Source organism: Poecilia mexicana, unplaced genomic scaffold (genome assembly GCF_051168715.1).
Source record: "Poecilia mexicana isolate PSO_F unplaced genomic scaffold, ASM5116871v1 scaffold_21, whole genome shotgun sequence".
NCBI classification, from domain to species: domain Eukaryota; kingdom Metazoa; phylum Chordata; class Actinopteri; order Cyprinodontiformes; family Poeciliidae; genus Poecilia; species Poecilia mexicana.
In genome coordinates, this window is record NW_028263390.1 from 8084642 (window position 1) to 8105997 (window position 21356).

The 21356-nt window shown below is 38.1% G+C and overlaps 1 protein-coding gene across 1 annotated transcript in view; it reads left to right on the forward strand.

Annotated features, from left to right (window-relative positions):
- plcb4b (phospholipase C, beta 4b) overlaps window positions 1–21356 on the forward strand; it is a 65678-nt gene that overhangs the window by 7637 nt on the left and 36685 nt on the right. The window contains exon 3 of the mRNA XM_015002860.2: window positions 15279–15345. The gene's annotated coding sequence lies outside the window, so the exon portion shown is untranslated. The remainder of the gene's footprint in view (window positions 1–15278; window positions 15346–21356) is intronic.

Genomic DNA, 21356 nt, shown 5'->3' on the forward strand with positions numbered 1-21356 from the left:
GTCACTATGTAAATTACATAAGTTGACTATTTATTTTGTGATTATAAATTGACTGCACTAGCTTTTATTTAGGAACATCATCAGAATAAGGGGGGCTAAATAAACACACTGAACTGTTCATGTTCTTGTGAAGAATTGTCCCATTTCCCCCTGTTAACAGTTATGTGCTACCTTGTGTTGGTCTAGCAGATAAAATCCTGATAAAGTACTATGAGGTTTGTTTGAAATATGGGCTGATACAGCCTCTCGTTGGACAAACGGCTATAAGCAGAACCCAGAGAACCTTTCAGAGAAGGAATGGTCTCCTTCAGTAGCAGCTTCAATCAGCTGCATGAGCTCCCTGTTCCAACTAGTTGTTTGAGAAAGTAGCTCGGATCTTCTTATGGTCTAATGGGTTAGATGTTTATCTAATAAACCTTAGAAAAAAATCAATAGTAGTCCCAATACTAACTTGACATTAGATGTGTTTTATGTTTTTATCTTTCTTTCTTTTTTCTTTAAATGGAATGGGATTGTTTTTATGTTGGTTTGCTTCAAAAACACCGTTTAGTTAATGATTTTCAATTCGATTTGCTCATATAACACAAAATTACAACTAATTTAATTGCAGAGCACTTTACAAGACAAAGTGGTTCAATTTATATCCAGTTATACTGAATACAAATCAATCCAAATTCAATTCAAATCTGTTGTGTTCTGAAATGCCCATTTAATTAGGCAATACAGTTTTTTTTTCTTTTTTTTGTTAAATGAGAGGTATTATATGTTTTCTATTGAACAATCAATTACCTTCAGTTATAAAAAATACTGTATAAATCAAACACAACTTTAAAGAAATTTGACTTTGAAATTTGACGGCTTGAAATTGGGCCTCAGTCTCTTTAAGGAGCTCCTGCTCTTTCTGGCACTCAGTGAGTAGGAAGCTCGGCTTGAGATTGCCACTCCAAGGATGAGCTTTGTGAAAATAGGTGGTGCATTGTGGGAGCAAACACTGAGGCACACCTGAATGGTTGCCATAGGAGAGTCTAGGATTTCTCAAACATGCATGAAAGAATTAAAGCAACACGTTGGGCATGTCTTTGATGAGGGAATAACATTATATAACTTGATACAAAGCTCCAAAGATGTGATTTTACATAATATGAAAAATACATAAAATACATCTTGTGAATGTTTTTCCTTTTTGCATTTCCTGTTTCAAGTGGTAACAAATATAGAAGTGGTTATCCCTTTTTAAAAATTGAAAACCTATTGGTTGCTCTAGTGTGTTAGTGTCAGCAGATCCAACTTGACAAAGTCAACTAGACATTTGGACGACTTCTTGTGTATGAATTTATTTCTGTTGTTTTTAAATTTTGTAATCACTTGCCAGAGGTGAAGTTAACACGGCACAGGTCGCTATGAAAATTTAACCAGGTTCAATACCAATTTTATGAAAAACATCAACACATCCACCTCCAGAAAACAAGCAGTATGTTGTTCTGTTGCATACTATGCAAATCTTATCTTGATCCGCTTTTATTTTTGGTTGGTTGGTCGTTGCTTCTGTTTCCACTGCATATTTTTTTCTTTTCCATACATTAGGAAAAGAAAAAAAAAAAGTGTCAGTATTGGCTGTTAAAAGCCTGACTGGTGCATTTTTAGAATCGATGTAAAAGGTGATTGCTAGTCTTGTAAGCTTCTTTGACCAGCTCAATTTATTATTGAAATCCACTGAACAACCAACTCAATCCTTCTGCAATGCAGCACTCTTGAAGAGAAAAGTCTGAGTGGAGTATCACATTTTTGTGCAGCATAATTATTCAAAAATCATTTGTCAAAATAAATGGAATTATATATTTTTTGTTGGAAAAAGCGAAAAAGCAAACATTTTGGATCATTAAGGAATCTTCACTTCAATGCACGGATGCCGAGAACTCTCAATTTTCAATATATAAACAAATCAACCACCACTATCTACTTTAATGCAAATTTTTTGACTAACAAAAATCAGATAAAGCTTTGGCAAACACGCTTTTATGTAGAAATAGAAAGAACCATCTAATTCCTTCCTTTTCTGTTTGAACCAAATCTACTTCTCTATCGAAAAAAACAAACTCCTGAACATCTTGTATTCTTTAAAACCATAGAAAAATAGAAAAGCCCAATTGGCATATCCCTACTTTCAAGAAATAGGGGATAAAAACACTAATGAAGGTCAGTCCTTCATATAAAAACAGACAACTTGAGGACGTTCTGAACAGTTGAGATGCCAGTCCTATCTGCAGCAGCTGCAATGTTGCATCAGTGTTGGCTGGACCTGCCACAGAGTCAACACACCTAATCTTGCACTGCAAATATTTGCATAGATCCAACACCCTGGAACTCTGTCCCACCCGCAGATACATTTCCAGACCTTGACATTGGCAGAAAATGTGTTTGTGAGTCTCTCTTAAGGGTGCAAGCAGACAGGATCAAGAACACGTCTTGCTGAACAGCTTTTATTGTGACACTATTGAATTGAACGGTTAGTATTATACGTTTATGAAAGTATTACATCAAGCATATTGAATTATTACAGTCTCTACAATGAGGATAAATTATTTTTAACAATGCCTGAATGTAGGCTTAGTTTTATCCATGCCAAGAAATATCAGGCATAGCTAACGGGGTCATTTGGCTTGTGAACTCAAACTGACATGTATCTAAGATACGAACACTGTGTCATTGTGGATGTGTAGTTCCACTGGCCCGTGACACAGCTAAAAGGTTCAGTTTCGCCCCCTGCTCTTTGCACCGATAACCCACTCCATTCGACTCCACTTAGCAGCCTCTGCACCAAATCCGGCTCCAACCCTGACTCGTTCGGATGTTGACGATTATAAGATATGCAGCATCACTTTTTGCCTCTCAGAGACGCAGAGAAAGATCAATGATGAGAGCTTGTGTCTGCTCTGCAAGGGTAAGTGTGGCTGCAAGGGGAATACAGTGACAGGGTACTCTTTGCAGACTATCAGCCTGCAGCAGATTTGGGATAACAAGGGAAGAGACAGAGAGAGAGAGACAACGAATGAAAGCAGCATGGACAGAAAGAGGGGGGGAAATGCTCACTGTTAAGGCAACAGATGGGAGCCATAGTCATCAAATCAATGTTTACTCTTTTCTTACGAAAAAAATTGGCAGTGATAGTTTAGCTGAATCACAAGCATACCGCTGAAGTAGCCTGGTGTGACTGAAAAAGGCTTTGAGGACCAAAAACAATGCTGTGGTAATAAAAGTCGGAGCTTGGCTACACGTGCAGGTCTAAAAATACATCGGAACTCTTCCCTTGCCTTTTGCTAAATGCACACACTCTTGCAATGTGCACATTCACTTTACCCGTGGCTCAATCCACTTTGGGATTACTTGTGAACATAATTTGCACTTCCAATTAAACTGTTGACCTTCGCTCCAGAATACGATACTTGACTTGGTACTATCCTCTGTGGGATAGCTATTAATGCACAGCAAGACGTATAAATAGCAGTTTTACAAAACAACGGATCATTGAAGTCAGCACATTTACAGCATTTTTGTACATTGTCTAAATTTAAGGGAGATATTTTTGACAACTTTATGAATCTGAGCACCCAATTCAAATTATGACAAAGGGTGCTATTAAAAAATAAGCTTGGATGCTGAAAACATAACAGAATACGTTGGCCAGAGTTGGCCCAAAGCGTCCTGCCAAGCCTCTAACTCTGCTCCGACACATGACTCGCTGGCCAGATCAGATGACTAGATAAACAGCAGGAATGTTGCTTCTTCCTCTCTCTGCAGCATTGTTCCCATCTGTTTGGGAAGGCAGAGAGAGACGGTGTGTGTCTTTGTGAAATTGGATCGATTATGCTTTGGCATTTTCAAGGCTGGATGGGTGACGTTTGGGGGAAGTCGAGCCCCAGATCCAGTTTTGATTGCAGAAATGAGCGTTTGCATGTAACATCTGCTAAAAAGAAAGCAACATGAGTCTGTGCACGTCTGTCAAAGCAGCACTTGCAATGAGCCAACTGCTGTACAAGACGATAATTACGCCATACAGTTTTGCTCGGCAAAGTTAAAGTGATGAGTACGAGGCATTGTACACTTTTCTCAATACAATATCTAATAACCCCGAGAGGAGTTCCTGCAGAAATCGCCGGGCGGAATGTGCTTGAGTATTTACACTGGATTTTATTTATGGTCTTATTTGTTTTATTTCTTGAAAGACAAAGTGAGTTTTAATGTTGTTTTTGTCAGACGTTCTTTAACGTTTACACTTCATAAAGTAAAAATTGCACACAGAAGAAACAAACAACCGCTTAGAGAGAATAAACATGCAGAAAAACCAGGCACACACATGTTTCTAACCACCATCTGATAGTCGCAATAGGACTCCTTTCACAGTTCGCAAAACTTCTTCTCACATACCGGTCAACAGTCCTCTTGGCTTTTCATTGACATCCATTAGATGGCTATCATAACAAACTGTGGGAGTAAGGCAAAGTTTAGAAAAGTGTCACAGTCTAAGTATATCATAAGAGGAGTGCTTTAAATCTTACTTTGCCAGATGCTGCAGGACGTTATTCCTACAGAGACATTATAATGTCGTATAAAATTAGATATACAGATATAGTACGTCATCAACTGTTTATACTCAGGACTTAGGAGGTGTACAGGACTGACCCCAACTTTCTCCTTTACAGCTCAAACCACAATTTACGTTTCTGTACTTTTTACCTTTTTTGTGGGGACAGTTAATCTAAATGTTATATATGCCCTGAGAAATTGATCGATGCTGTTCAATTGATTGTCCCTGTCTGGCGACCAAACAGTTGAAAAGTCAAATATATATATATTTTTTAATGGATCTACGTTCTTCTCTGAATTCACAAAAATACAGTTGACTACAATCACTAATCTCTGCACCTAAAACGAATAAATAAATAGTGACTACAGGAAGTGACTCGTGAATCAGACTTGAGTCACACTTAAGTCGCAAAAACAAAGACCTCAGACTCGCAAGTTTTATTGCCCTTGATGATTAGCCTGTCACACAGCAAAGCTGTGAAAGGATTATTACAATCAAAATGTGTTGTCTGTTCTTCTCTGCGCCTCACTTTGAATATTTTACTATTAACCTTACTGTTATTTTTAAATCTATAAGACATTGTCAGGTTTAAATCTTGTTTTATCATTTTTGTTTTGAACGTAGATTCCTATTTATGTTACTAATGGAGTAATTGTTTGCACCAGAGTTATTTTTTCAGAAATTTTAAGAAAATTGTTGATGGATACTTGACAATATGGAAAGATAAAAATATATCTGCCATCGTTCAGGTGTTGAATTGGGCCTAAGAATAAAGAGTATTGATTAGAACTCCTAACCCAATCAATGCATAGCAATAGAAAGCCGTCAGACTTGATTTGGATAAAAAGATGTGGAATCAGCCTGGAGATCTATTTCCGTTTTATGAATATCTTGTAAAGTTGTAAAAAAAAAAACATTTATCTTATAATGATGGTGGATTTTAGGGTGGTGAAATTACAATTCTGTTATGCCATAGGAAATATTCAACAAGCAACTTGTTTCTCGGTTTAACTAAAGCGTTAAATCTGGAGTAACGAACCGCATGTTATTGGGATTGAATAGTGAGTGAAAAATAATTGCATCTGCAATCTGATTTCGTTCTGCACACAGCATGAAAAGGTTACTGCACAACAGCAGAGCACCGACGTTGAGCAGCTGAAATGACAAACGGCAAATATTATTCAAGTGTCTCACCAAAACTCCTGCCTCTGTATAAAACTCAAGCCTTTAAGCAATAGTCTTCCTTAATGGATTTAAAACCTTTTTAAATAAACTATTTGTTGCCCATTACTGTAAATGCAATGACATCAGATGCTGGGAAAATAAATCCAGATCATAAATATAACAGAAAATGTTGTTGCTGTACAGCCATCATGTCATGTACACAAAGAGTCATAACTGGAATATGTATATAGCGCACTCGTCCAAAATGAAATTACTGGTGGCATCCTGTGTTAGAGATTCAAGGTCTGCAAAGGGTTTAAGTAACATTAAAGTAGTGCATGTCTGCAGCTCTGTTCAGAGGCTACATCTCTACAGTGTTCATGTCATACCAGCACAAATTATACCTTCTAATGGCTACAAGTATTAGCTGGGGTTGAATGGCTTCCTGTTATTGGTTCCTGCTAATGTAATCCTCTAATTAGCCAGAATAATGGTGGAAAGGGAGAAGTGCTCTCCCCGTGTGTGAGAGATGTGCATGTCCTAAGAGACCCTGACCTAATTTTGTCCTCGTTAAGGACAGTCGTCCATCATTCTCCAAGGCGAAAGAAGCAATATTCTCTCTTGAGCTCTCTCTCTATGACTCACTAAGCAGAAAAAAATCTCCCTCTCACCTTTTCTCTCTGCCTGCATTTTTACTCTCTCTGGCTGCCTGTCTCTCTTTAGCCCTCGGGGGAGCTGGCTCCTGACAGCATCACACAGAAAGGATAAAATTGAAAAGTCAAAGTGTATGTGAAATGTTTTGCTGTCTGTGCGTCTCTCTCATTGTTCGACTGCTTTTCGTTCTTCGTGCATTGTTGTCTGCGTCGCTTAGGATACCTCGCGCTTGACTCTGCCTCTGTTTCAATTTCTCCCACGTTCTTTGGTCTCGCAGCGTACTTTTCATTCAACCCTGTGAGATATAGCTAGATTCCTGGAAAATGTGTGAGATCAACGTCATAAGAGAATGTTTCTTGTCAGGCTTTAACCTGTGTGACCTCTGTAAGCTGCAGCTTTCAAGTGATTGGTGATTTAATTAATCCAGTACTCAGTTTTGAATACTTAGTTGTACATGTTTATAGTATGTTGAAGGGTTCCCTACTGTTGCCTGCATAAAATGAATGCTCTAAACTAGGATTTACCGATTACCCGGTAAACCACCAGCAGGCTCCCACATTTTTGTGTTTAAAAAATTTGTATAGTTGACAGAAAATTTGTAAACATGACTTGGAAAATATGTGTTGCTGGAAGAAATTATTGATAGCACTTAAACACCAATGACAGGGTCTGAAAAATGTCAAAAAATAGTACAATTAAAGTAAAAAAAAAAAAACATTTTATGCACTTCATTTAAATCCAAGTTCAGTAATCCATCAGTCTTGGCTCATAGAACAAGCTTTATTAAAATAAAAGAAGTAGACACTAAAATGGACAATGATGAGTCGGCATATTTGTATGCTTAACTAAATATTCACAGGGTACAAAATTAAAGTAATATTACATTTTCTTTCCTTAAAACCTAGCATTTTGTTTAGTAATGTCTGCCGTTCGGTGCAATATTTTGCTTAGCTGGCTTTGATTGGCTGTTATTTCACAGGAATATTGTGGATGAAAAAGAGCTGTCTGCAATTGGCTGGTGGTGGGGTTAATTTAAATGCACTTTATAAAGTTGCAAGTGTATGCTCAGAGCCAAGCAAGTGCCAGAATACAAGCCCCACATTATTTTTTTGTTCACACAGATATAAGCTCACTTCAGTCTCACTGCATGCTCAACACAAACATTTAAAGGCTGAATTATAGCCATGCTTTTAAAAGTTTGCATTGATCGCGTGCGAGCTGAGCAAGTGGTGAAGGTTTTATTTTTGACTAGGACGTTTGAGAAGTTCTATTCAAAAAGACAGCTTTCATAGAGGCGTCGTATAATTGCTGGTGCAAAAGAACCTGCTTTGCAAGACCACTTTCCAAGTGGACCATTTTGAGGAAAAAGTGGCGTATTTTATTCATGTAGAGTTGCAAAATAAATTTAGAGGTGCACAACCAGGCGATATTACAAAGAACTGGGAAATGGAGCTGATGCATCAGCCATAAAACTAGTTTTAGCCCAGTCGGGGGTAGACTAGTAAAGCTTCTTTGTACCTGCTTTGCAGTCATTAATTTAAAACAATATTTCTTTCAAACAATTGTCCTCTCTTTTGTTACTTCTGCTAATGTTGTGTTTATTGCTTATTGCTATAGTGACAACAACCGCAATCTGATGCAAAAATTGTTGCTTCCAAAACAATTGGTGGAATTATTCCTGCGTGCATTGGGTGCCATTTCCTTAGTGAATAACACTCGTAGGTATAGATAAAAATGGGTCCGATTGCATTGCACAATTCAAATACGATTGACAACAAAAGGCAGATAACTCATCCAATCATCTGTCAAGTATTTTTGATCCTTATTGTATTCAATCCAATTTGGTTTCATTTAAGAAACATTCTAATAAAACAACTTTGAAACAAATACTGCTTTTTGGCACTAAATTTTAAGCTATTTTAAGTTGTCTTTTAGCTTTGAATAAAAACTATTTGCATAGAAAAGGGTTTGGCTGAAAAACTGGTGTTATAAAACCAATAGTTGGATGTAGTCAAACGTAAAACTCCTTATGGTAGCTTTGGTATAAATATTTTTTTAAAAAAAACATGAATTCAAGAGATTCAAATAGGATAATTTAGTAATTTGTGGGCAGAGCTTCCTATGGTGTTTGTCCTTCAGTTTCCAGCCAGACCCCCTCCACTCAGTGGGACACAGCTGCATGATAAACAAGGGGAGGGGTTTTCTCATAGTGCTCCACTGCTCAGGGAGTTGATGTTGTTTGATGTGCTTTCACTGAGACTCTCAAAGGAGCAATATTGAGGATGAACATAGCTGACGTGGGGGACAAAATGATCATGTCCTCTCTGTACCTTGGCAGGTGCCGCTGATGGCAGCAGAGCAGCTCATGGTGAAACCCACAGAGAGCCGAGCGTCAGACTTTGGGTTGGGTCGATTTCCTGAGGAGGGAACATATGCTGTTAGCACTTGAACTGTCATTTTCTTCACTTCAAAAACAGCCTATAAAACACATCCTGGAAACTGTGAAAATTCCAGTCACTTTGACTTTATAACATGAAAATAGATGTTTTTATGGCACATAGTAGCTCACCATGTGTTGCTTTTTCACAATAAACATTTTTCTCTTCTATACAGTTGAAATAACATCTTAACATTTATAATATATGAAGATGAAATATTTTGTTTTCATTTTGGATTAGTTTGGATTAATTTTAAAAAAAAATGTCTGCAGAATGAAGCCAGAAAGCTTTTTCACTTTATTTTAAAGATTATTATTTCAAAGTCAGAAATTTGCAAACAGTAAGATCACTAGCCCTTTAAACCATTCGGGAGAGCTCTGATGGTTTGTCAGCTTCTATTATGTAATTTCACCACATTTCTGTTAAATAGAGTCAGACTTTTAGTGTTTTTATATGAAATGTGTGTATTGGTCCGAGAAAAAAGGAAAAGACCGTATTGAAACCAAGTTGAAGCTTGGGCAAAAAATGGGTCTTCCAAATGGAAGATGACGTAAAGCATGCCATCCAGATGGTTACAAGTGGCTTAGGGATATAAAGAATATATTTGGGAGGGATTATCACAAATTCCTGAGCTCATGTTCATAGAAACTTTGAGGAAGAACTTATAAGATTTGTGTGAACAGTGTAGTCTAGACAGCTGAGCAATGCGTTTGCCTGAAAAAAAAAAGTTTCTGCAAATCTGAAAACTGGTTTTACCCCTAAGCTCGATTGGAGGGAACTCTCAACCAATATATTTAGGGGATTTGCTGAAAACATCCACCAAAATAGTTTTGTTTCACTGATACAGTAAACTATATGCTCATGTGATTAGCTTGTTCTTTATTGTGTCAAAAGTCTTAATCGATAAGTCCAACCACTCCAGATTCAAGCCAAACGTCACTCAGTAATCTTGCATATGAAACATTTGGCTAGGGCTGTTGTAAACGAATATTTTAGTAATCGAGTAATCTATCGATTATTCTTACGATTAATCGAGTAATCGGATAAAAAAAAATTCTAAAATGAAATATTGGTAAATCTGGCATAATACCGGTGTTACTATCAGATATCAATATCAGTCCAATTTTTCATATTTGAGCATCCCTAACAGTTGCTTTTTTGTAGTTTAGAAAACTAACCTGTAACAATAATAGCTCACTTTCTAAGTTAACCAGAAGAAAAGTTATAGAAAAATCTGAAATTATATTGAATTTAATAACAAAGAGGCAGGCTCACAAATATGCTTATAAAAAATGTCTACAATCCAGCTTTTAGTTTATGTATTCATCTTCAGTGAGTTTAATAGATTAATTAAACTCACCTCGCCACCTAACCTGTCACGCTTTGGGTTTGAAAATACGGGAAATGCCGCCTGGAGTGGGAGGAGAGGGCGAATGAACGAACGTAAGATGGGGTGGAGGGGAGGAAATAGACCAGCGGACTGACGAACCGTTAGACCGGGGGACGAACACGGGGGGAAGCAATACGGGATATTTACGACACCTTCACTGGTCACACTCAGAAACTCATCTACCAGCCATGTACGATGCGCTCCGCCACCCGTTTCTTCAGACCGGGATATGAAATTTATTGTGCGGTTCGTCGGTAAAGCTACATTTACACGGTAAGCATCAGCTACTCAGCCGCCCGCCCTGTTCAGTCTATCCGCTCACCTCAGCGCTCTTCCCGCCGTTCGCTTTCAACCAGCAGCCCCGGAGGAGAAATGCTGCCGTACTCCAGGCATTCCCCCAGTCATTTTAAGGATGCTTATTGGTTCCCCAAAAACGATAAAAAGTCGGGCATTATCATCAATCAATAAAATCCCCACGGGCCAATCTTGAAGATTGGACTTTATGCCGCTGAGACTTAGCTTTTGTCAACAACTAGAGGCGGAAGTGAGAGCTCCGCGCAACGTAAATGAAGTCCCGGCCGGAACACGGTGCGCTAACTAATAAAACATAAATTAACGAAGCTTCGAGGCAGGTAAATTTTCCTCGAGGAATTTTAGTAATCGAGGTACTCGAATCATTCGAGGAATCGTTTCAGCCCTACATTTGGCCATTGGTTTGTTTATAAAGGATATTTTTACCCAACATGCATTGTGTATGTTCCCTTGCCATATACCATCTTGTGATACTTCAGGGTTTGTGTGTACTTGCTATCCTTTTAATCAGGCCCCCCTGTACATTACCCCTACTGAGCTGAGTGACGAAGGTGGACCTGCCACTGTTTGTGCCATTTAAATCCTGTGAAAGGTAGGGGGGAGATTACTAGACTGTTACCTCTTGCTCTGATCAAAAGGTATTATTACAACACTGCTGGGTGTTACCGGGAATAGAACCTTCTAAAAATGCACAACAGACAATAGAAAAGGGGCCAATTCTATCGGGTAGCTAAATCTTTGGATTTTTATTTGCTACTGAATAGTAATTGTTGAAATATGAAGACATTTTATGAGTTCCCATGAACTACATTTATAAGATGGCTATAGACACGGTGCTTAAAGCCTAATTTGGCTTGAAAGGTTAGATATAGTTTAGATGAGAATGTTGTGCACACATTCATCCTAGGTGAAAATACAATAATTTGGGGGTTTTAATTAATTTGACTTTCCTTTTATGGGTGGTAGAATGATGACATAACATACAGTTGTAGTGTTTTTGAATTTAATTCAGGAGTTTCACTAATTCAGAGTTTATTCTAGTCCCCAAAGGCCACTGTTCTGTAGTTTTCCTGATCTAAAACATACAGGACGACAAGCCCTGAGGACAAGGATCTCTGCTCATATCCACTCATGATGATAACTGCACATATAGGCTCAAATATATATCTTGATCATCAGTAATTTTTGGATAGAAGCGTCTACCAATAGGCAGAGAAACCACAACATTTTGATAGTTCTGACTTAAGATTTGACTGCTCTTTTCAGCAGGACTGGATATTTTGAATTTCAATTGGATTGTTTCCTTTCACAGACTTGTTTGTAGGCATATGCATGAATTTTCATTTGGGTTAAGTTTTGTGCCATTCCAGAGGTTTAGTGTTGGCCTGGTTTAGCTAAAGTCTCAAGATTTAAATCTTCAGACTGGCTTTTGGTTAATTTTGTTAATTGATTTTAGATTCTTTTATTATGTTTACTTTTTTGTAAAGCACTTTGTGATTTTTATGTCTGTGAAAGGTGCTATATAAATAAAGTTTACTTACTTAGCTATGCTACTGGTTAAGAACTTTATTTGGGATAATTGTCTTGTTGAATGATCCAACTGTGTTTGAGGTGAAGTTGAAGAATTGGGAGTTGTCATCCTGACTTAATATGCCATCTACTATCTGCAAGACCTTCAGCATGAACTGTTGGTGCAGCGCTCTATTTTGGTATCCTGCACACATTCTTCCTCTTGTTTTGGTCCAATACCTCAGACTTTGTTTTGTGTAAGTATAAAGCATTTCACCAGAAGATGTTTGCTTTATCCAGGTCGGATAAAGCAAACCTTCAGGTCAATCTTGAAGGTGTCTGTCTTGGAGCATGAGCTTTTTTTCTTGGTTATCAACCTCTCAGTTCATGTTTATGTCAAACCTGTGATGCGGATCTTCCAGCATCTTCCGGTGATAATTGTGTGCCTTGGTGGTCACTTGGTTACCTGAATTCAACCAGCTTCCTTTACTGTGAGGGTGAGTCAGAGATTTCAAAGTTGGTTTTACAAGATGATATTCACCCCAAAACTCATTAAAACTCAGTTTTTTTAGATAAAGCAGATATTTAGCTGCTATTAAGACCTTGTGAGAATTAATGTCTATGGATAAAGCTGAGTTTGTGCAAGAAAACAAACTTATGGAGGTGAATTATACCAGACAAATAACTGCTTAAATTGCAATAAATATGAACCCATTTGTGTAAGTACCATGCTTTTATTCTTTCTGTATTGGTAATATAAGGAAAGTCTTGTTTAATGGGGCATTAAGATGTTCTGGTGACGTCAGTAAGAAACTCCAACTAAGTTGTTTCATTGTCAAAGCAGCAGATGTAGCCAGAAACCATGTTGTTGAGAGTGAAATAATGAATAAGTGTTTTCCCCCTCCCCCCTCTTACTTGATAGACTAATCACTGCACAGCTGAAGTCCAAAATTAGTATGACTAATACGACCTGGCTCGTGTATGTATTTAAAATTCTATCCAGAACTACATAAAAGATAGAAAAATGATGAATCCTCAGCACTAGAAATCTGTGTGATTGGCTTTTTTTTTGTGGCAACAGAAAAACCCCCAATTTTTTCTGCAGATTGTTTGCAAACAATTTGCCAGGTTACTGGATGCAGAACATGCATTACTGTTTAAATAAGCAAGCTCCAACCCACCAGATGTATTTTTGGTGAGGTAGTGGTCCCCTCCTCACTCCGGTTTGGTCCCTTCAGAGCAACAGAATAGCATTTGTATCACTATTTGAGTATATTTTTCTATGTTTACGTGTACACAAGACTTGGCTTACCTTTTTTGGCGCAGAGTAGTACACCCAGCCATGCTCTGCTCTGGCTGGAGAGGCCTGTGAACAGTTCTCATCTAGTGGGGACCACTTGACATGTGGAATACTTGATCTGCATGAGCTGTGGGAGAGACAGGTCCAGACAAAAAGGAAATGGAGGGGCAGTAGGAGCAGGCGAACATGATAAAAATCAGCTTCATTTTTAGCTTTGTTTTCTTCACAAAAGAAACCTGCTTTTTATAGGTCTGTTTTCCTAAATTACATTCAGCATCCAGAACAAGTCCAAGTTGTTTAGGTTTCGCAGTGTTTGCAGTAGAAAATATCACAGTTTTGTTGTTACAATGATGGATCCTAATGACAGTGCAGGATTTGTTTTTCATGGTGTTATGTGTGCAGAGGTGGGAGTAACCTTATGTCGGTATTAATGGGTGTTGCTGCAAAATAAATGCTTTCAGTTGCAGTTTATTTTCCATAAAATATTTTTCATTCTCCTAAATTCACACTCAAATGCACATGCTTCTCAATTGACAAGTTTGTCATCATGGTAGTTGGCACCTACATAACAGTGTTCCCAAACATACATTAGGAAAGAGATTAAGTTTCTGAAACGATCCCAGTCTCAACCCTGTGACAAATTTATGCATTATGCTTAAAAGATGTGTTTATACCAGAAAAAACAAACCAGTCTTATTAAGCTTTACCATTTTTTACCATCTGCTGTTAACTTGTGTTAACAGTTTCAGTTCAGGTTGCTGTACAGTGTACGATTTAAGTTATACGTTTCGTAGTGGTTCCCAACCCTGTCAATTGGCCTAAACATGTTTTTTTCATCTGAAAGCATGTTAAAAAAGTAGCAGTTATTAATGACATTATTTACATAAAATATATCGTGCAGCTTTTGAATGAATCTGGTCATTATAAAGTACTTCTCTCAGCAGTCCGCTGGAAAATGCTTTGTCATTTTTCTTCCAGGTCATAAATGCACTCAAAGGGCCAGTTGTGGCAAAATGTATTGTTAAAATTACCCATTAAACAGTTAAAATATAAACAAATTCAGTTAGTACTTCTTAAAATTAAATGATATTGAGCATCTTGTCACATTTATGTAATTTGGCAGTGTTCAAATAAAAACTACTTTGATTTGATCAAATAATAATGAGGCACAGAACTGTTTTCTCACTTTTAATGATAATAAGGAAGGTTATTTCAAGACAAAAAAATTACAGTAAGTTTATCTTGCAAAGCAATTGTATAACAAAACCATAACTGACTTGTTCCGGTCCTGCTTTTTGTAAACCCAGGCAGAACAGTGACGATGAGTTCAGGAGAGCCAAATCCAGATCTCTGCAAATTAACGGAAATATTGAGAAAATCCTTGTCCTGCTAAGAAGAAGATTGTGTCGTTCTTTTTTTTTTTTTCCATTTGTACTGTTCCACTCTTTGCCTAACCACATTGTGTCTCTTCCCCTCCTTATGCCCCCCACTTTGCCTTCGCCTTTGCTTATTAAGCTCTTAACAGACTCTGTATTTCTCGCTTCGCGTACCTGTCGCTCAGAAGTTACAGCAGGCCAGATGCGGAGGCGGACGCGGTTTGTGTAATTTGCCAGCTCATTTCCAGCTCTCGGTTTGATGAAGACTGCCTTTCTTAAGGAAACCAGCCTCCTATTAAAGGTTTATTTAGGAGAGGCCAGAAGAATAATAAAAAAATCTGCTCTGGCCAAATAGGATGAGGAGAATCTCTCTGAGCCAGTGATTACAATGCTGCGAGTGTGCTTGTGTGTAAGAGTCTCTCCCCTGAGGGCGTAGCAACTGTTTGTAATATTCTTGTAAGTGTATAAAGTGAAGCTTAATAAAGAAGTTAGCACATCAGATTCTTGCAAATGACTTGACGCGTTCCTTTTTTCTCTCTCTTTTCTTTAGAGTGGACCGGTGCTCTCTTCCAGTGTTTCCCCTCCCCTCAGTGTTCTGTCCCACTGTCTGTCACCTGGTAAGTACTCTTGGATTCACCTCCTGCTTCCATCGCAGATGCTCTCAGTGTATTTCAGTCTTTTACGTAATCATCATCTCACTGCCTGGCTTGAACTGCAAATTGCTCTCACCTTTACAAAATGGAGCAGAATTTCTTGCTAATGTCCATGAAAGGCCGTGATATAAAGTGGTTATTATAGCAAACGACGGTGGAGAAGGTATATGGAGGTCTGTGGTTGGAACGTAATGCAACATGTCTTATAATAAAACAGATTTTATGGATTTAAGGAAGTAACTGATTGTTTGGTATTTCTGATGGATTATAGGTCAAAAGGAGCTGTCCTTATCTGAAAAAGTTTTGAAAATAAGGTATATAGCTTATTTAGGACTGTGTGATTTTAGAGCGTTATGGTGATAATATTAAAAATTGTGATTAATTAATCAATATAAGCCTATTTTCATGTTTTGTGCCTTAGTCACTCTGTGACCTTTAGCATTTAGGGCAGTGGTTCTTAACCTTTTTTGAGGTACCGAACCCACCAGTTTCATATGTGCATTCACTGAACCCTTCTGTAGTGATAAATAAAATATGATTCCCCTCCCCCCCAAATTCAAGACATAGGGGTGCCCCAACTAGAGTCTAGTTGGGTCACCCCAAGATCACTAAGTCTTCTTAAAAGGTAGAGTCTCTGAGAACAGTTCTTCAAAATATAGTTAGTGTTTTCAGCAAAGTTGAGCTGACTGTCCGGAACGACCCAAGGAATTTAAAATTTGCCACAGTTTCAACAGGTTGGCCATCGAGACAAACTGGAATCACTTTAAGGTCTTTAGGTAATTTAATTAGCTCTACATTCTTAAGATAATGAAAAATTTATAATAAATAATAAAGACTTTGCGGTATTCTGATTTAGTAATGTAATTATATTAGTTGTGTTACCACCCCCACGCCACTAGAGGCAGTACCAACACCGAAAAGATGCGACTAAGGAGCAGATTTAGAAGTACACCGAAAGCTACAGAATTTGGTAAAAACGGTGAGCTTAGCCAATCATTGCTAAGCAATGTAACGTGATCCTCTGCAGCAAGTGATGGCAAAGCGGGGCGTCATCACGACTTTACACAAGTATGTCTTTACCTCCGCGGCAGAGGCTCCGCCGAACTCCTGAGACCAACTCATCGAACCCCTGGGGTTTGATCGAACCCAGGTTAAGAACCACTGATTTAGGGCAATATCATTTGGGACTGTCCAACTGGCTAAATATTACATTTGCATGAGAAAATTGTGTGCTTATTACATTTAGAATATATTACAAAAATTACTGCTCTCCAAACATTCATTTGCGATATCGATATTGTACACACTGATATTGCAGTGATGATATATTGTTTCCTGAGCCATCCATCCATTCATCATTGTTAATGTTTTTTGAAGGGTCCACATTTAAAGTCTAGTGACCAAAATAACTAGCTAAAAAAGAAAATCTGCCATGAATTCATTGTTAGCTTTTCTGCTTATTACATTAACGTTGGCTAAAAATTGCCTGAGAATACTGGAAATGTAAGATAGGGAAAGCATGAAATGTTGACTTGGAAAAACGAGCTAGAGCCTTGGATTAGAGTAGAGGTTTCTTAAGCCCTTTCGATCGGTGTTCTTTGCACGTACTGGACAAAACACAAGCCAGCTTTAATATTTAATTCCCGCTATCTGTTATTGCCAATTACAGAGCTTGTTTACTTGAACCATGGGAGTTGGTAGATCTGTTTTTAAGGGTGTGTTTCTGTTTGTGTGTCTGTGTGTGTCTGTCTCTTTGGTCCAAGCTGTTTAATGACAGGAGTTCAGAGTCCGTTTTTTAGACATGGATGTTCTCTGGTAATGCCTCAGGGAGGGTGGTGGGACTGGGTGGGTCCCCTGCGGGTCCTCGCGAGTCCCTGTGTCGCTATAAATACACACTGGGATCCCATTCAGAGGATTAATGTGAGTGCGCGTCTTCGTGACGCCACTGCAGTCGGTCGGGCTGGAGGCTATTACTGGTCGGCAGGGTTGCTATGGAGACCAGGGGCATCGAAGAGGAGCGCAACATCTGTGGGGTGTTTTGTTTGTCAAGACAGGTTTCCCTCCTTTCCCCTCTTGCCTTTCAGTGTTTGACCAGTACTTAAAAAGTCACTACTTCTGACGAAAAAAAAAAACAAAAAAAAAAACTAATTCTGTATTAGGGTTCATAAAACTCCCATGTCTGCTGTCGTTAGTGCTTAGATCACTTGTAAACATGGCAGTTGGATCATGGAAAACTGTATTATTTTTGGGCAGTTTTTCAGCTGCCTGTGCTCAGTCATACTCACAGCGGACCCTCAGGGTGTAAGTCATCTGGGACTGGAGGGGACGCTCTTCACTGGGTTCATGCTAGTGGAAAGCTCACATTCTGGGGAAGCATTTAACCCCTTGGCCTTCTCTTTTCCTCTCTCCTTGGCTTCCCTCTATATGGACATGTTCTATTTCCACAGCTTCTTTCTTCTGGCTGCTTATCCACAACTCAGCGGGGCACAGATTTTCTGTTGATAGGTACTTATTTGGGCAATGAGCAAACTCTCTTAATTTTCAGCAGCCCCCACTCTCTCTTTGTCTGTCCTCCTACTGTCTGGTTCAACCTTCTGTTTTGTTTTTTTTTTAGTTTTTTATTTTGCACATATTTTTGTTTTGGTTAAATTATCTGCTGGTGGAACCCCTTTATGGATAGATATCCTGATTAGAAAACTAAATCTAAATTAGAAATGTCCCATATTATCACTCTGAGGTCCATCTCTTAATTTTCATTTGCTTTGAATGATTTTTTTCATGTTAAGGTATTCTGTCTAGCTCTCTTTAATACTTATTTGCAGAAACTTAAGCATATCTTAGTTTACCCTATATAATTTGTAGATAGATTTCTGAACCTTCTGTAGCCTACTGTGTGTGTATATGTATCCTAGTATTTTTTTTTTTACCATATTTGGGTATACCTTACCTCAACCAGCCTTGTGTGGTGCATGTGTGTCCCGGTAAAATGAACCCTAACCTCTTAATCCTGTCACAGCACAGTGGTGCACGGAGCAGTGCATCTCTGACCCCATGATGTAACTTAGTCATTTTGAAATAATTTATTTTCACTCTGCAAGCATCTCTTCCTAAATGCCAGTTACCTAACTTCGTCCAAAAATTAACTCGTGTTTCCCAGCTTATTCCGCATTTTCCGTCATCATCTCAAGCCACATTTATTCCAAAATTAGGAAAAGCTTTAGTGCTTGTGTCCCCACTTTCCGCAAGCAGCAAACGTTACCATTGAAGTTCAGCTAAAATCATAGCTGGAGATCGTAAAAATATTTAAGGTATGAGCATAAATAAATCACGATCATGGGTGGTTTATTGTTTCTCAAGTAATTTTTAATTTGTAATGTTCTGAAACCAAGACCTTTTTAGGCATCTTTTGCTACAAAGATAATCTACACGGTAAAAACAGTTTCTCTGTTGGAAGCACTTTGTCTCAGATTTATTATTTAGAAATTAGGATTTTAGATTTAAAGAAGACCGAGGAAGAGGACACAACACAGTGTATGCCACAACTTTGACAAAATGCCTCAAGCGGTGAGTTGGCAGCCACAGCAGTGAGGAACCACCGGTGTTGTTTGTGAACATAATGTTTCTCAAGCGTTTTCTTTCCTTTGGTTTAACTTTTTATATGTTAGTAGAAAGCATCTGCTGATGTCCACAAATCACTTTGAAAAACAGATTAATAGCTGTTTTGTTTAAGCTTTTGTCCTGCTTGTTTATTGGCTCTAGCAGCATCGTTTTTATCTCTGCATCTGATCCAAATAAAGAAGAGATCTGATTGTCTGATAATTTTAACTTCTCTTCCAACCAGCATTTGGAGCATTAACGTGAAGCAACTAAACTGTAGACAAACGCATAGTGTTTTAGTAATGTAGCATATCGCGTCCTTATAACGTTTTGATAACGAGACAATGTTGTATTTAAGATGTCATGAGTGAAACATGGACTAAGTGGCGAAAAATCAGACTTGCTTGATCACTGCCTGCCTTCATCATATTGTGGTGACACAGGTCCACTTCTCCCTCTTGTGCACATCAGAGTAATCCGAGAAATTACAATGTGTAACTAAAGGCAGCTTCAACCACTGCTACCACAGGATAGATGACCATATAAAAGTTCATAAAAAATTGTTTTACTATTATTTCTCCTCGTAACTAGTTGGGTCTCTGAACAAACACGTCATCACTGTTTGTCACCGTTCCATGACTAATCTGTTATATTAGAAGATGCAAATGAAATCATGACAACACATCCGACAGAAAAGATGGGGAGGATTATACCTCCACTGTGATTCTCTGTTGCTAACAGCTCTAGATCAGCCGATATATAAGATGGCTGACCAATATAGCGATATAAGCCAGCGTGCTAGATGGAAAGATGTAATGGTACATCTTTGCTGCTCTCTATTGCATTGTGCTAAAAGCAATAACAACATTTTCAGATGAAATTACTTTTCATAATAGCACCAATGCAAGACTTGCTGCTCATTGTGGCATGCAAGAGTTTAAAGGTTTAGTAGTTTGCAGACATTTCTGGCTTTTGATGTGGGAGATATACGGCAGGTTATCCTGTTTTCCTGCTGTGCGTCGCCTAATATAGAGGTTAATTACAGCAACAGGGATTTATACATCCCACTAGGAGCTAAATATGTGGCCCCAACCTCTAATTAAGTCCCAATAGGTGAGCGGTAATGTTAGTAATTAGTATTTAGGGAGAACTTATTGTGTTCTTTACTGTGCTTTGCATGAAATTTAATTCCAAAAAAATTAAAATAAACACTCCTTGTCATTTTTGTGTTTTGAATTACTCTCATAACATCAGGAGTCATTTCAATCAATCAAAAATGTTTCAAATACACATATTGGGCATGTTTTAGTTCAAACTGAATACAAATGTTTAATTCATAGACTGTAGTTCAGTAAACCTAATTAATAATCAAATAAAATAACTACCTTCCACAAACAGGTCTTGTCTAATTGTGTAACTCCTGACTTACTTTTGTCAGAACTAACGAGGCTTTGTGCAATGTGCTTATCACTCATTAGGCAAAATCCATTTTCTATATTATGAACAACAAAGCTGTTAGAAAGGAGGGCATCATAACGGTGTAAATACTTTGCTCTCCATTAGTGCTCCTTGCTCGACACGCTTGAACCCGAGGTTGATGAACTCCTCCACATTCACAGCATGTCCCAGTCTGAAGTGTGTGATAAGGTTACTTATGTTAATTTACAGTTGGATAGTGTGTGTATTTCTCCTGCCTCCATCATCTTCAGCTTGTTGTTTGTCTTACCCGTGCTTCCTGAGGCACTCACTGCTTTTTAACAAAGAATATCAGTTAGCAAGACAATTGGCTCACAAGATGAAATAAATGGGCAGAGCATGTTTCAACATAAAGATTTAGAGTGCTTCATTGTTATATGGGATGAACATTAGCATTTGCAAAGACATGAAACCTATTGCATCTAGATTTAATCCCTAAATCTGTCTCCTTCCACATTTGTGCTACCAAAGCTGTTGCTTTTTGGAGGTGTGTGTCTGTGTCTTGGCACAAATAAGTTATTATTCATATGTTTACAGTAGGGAAGTTCTTTAGTCTCATTGAGTAATGAGATTACTTCACATCTGAAATAAATCAGACAACCTTCTGCTTCGTGTCAGAAGAAAACTGAGGAAAGAGATGATGGTTTTAGGTAAATAATGAGTGGAGTGAAAGTCAAATTAACTAAACCTGCCCATTAGCTGGTGGGACAGTTCTGAACTGCAATATTACTGAAAGCATCCTGATTGTAAAAGTTAGCAACTCAACAATACAATAAATTTTTGAGTTAAATGTTTTCATACTGTAATTTGCCTCTGAGTGAAAGAGCAAATTTTTGACTGGGACTAAGTCCTAGTTAGGACGTTTATGACACTGTTATTATTTAGCATTATTCGCCATTGCA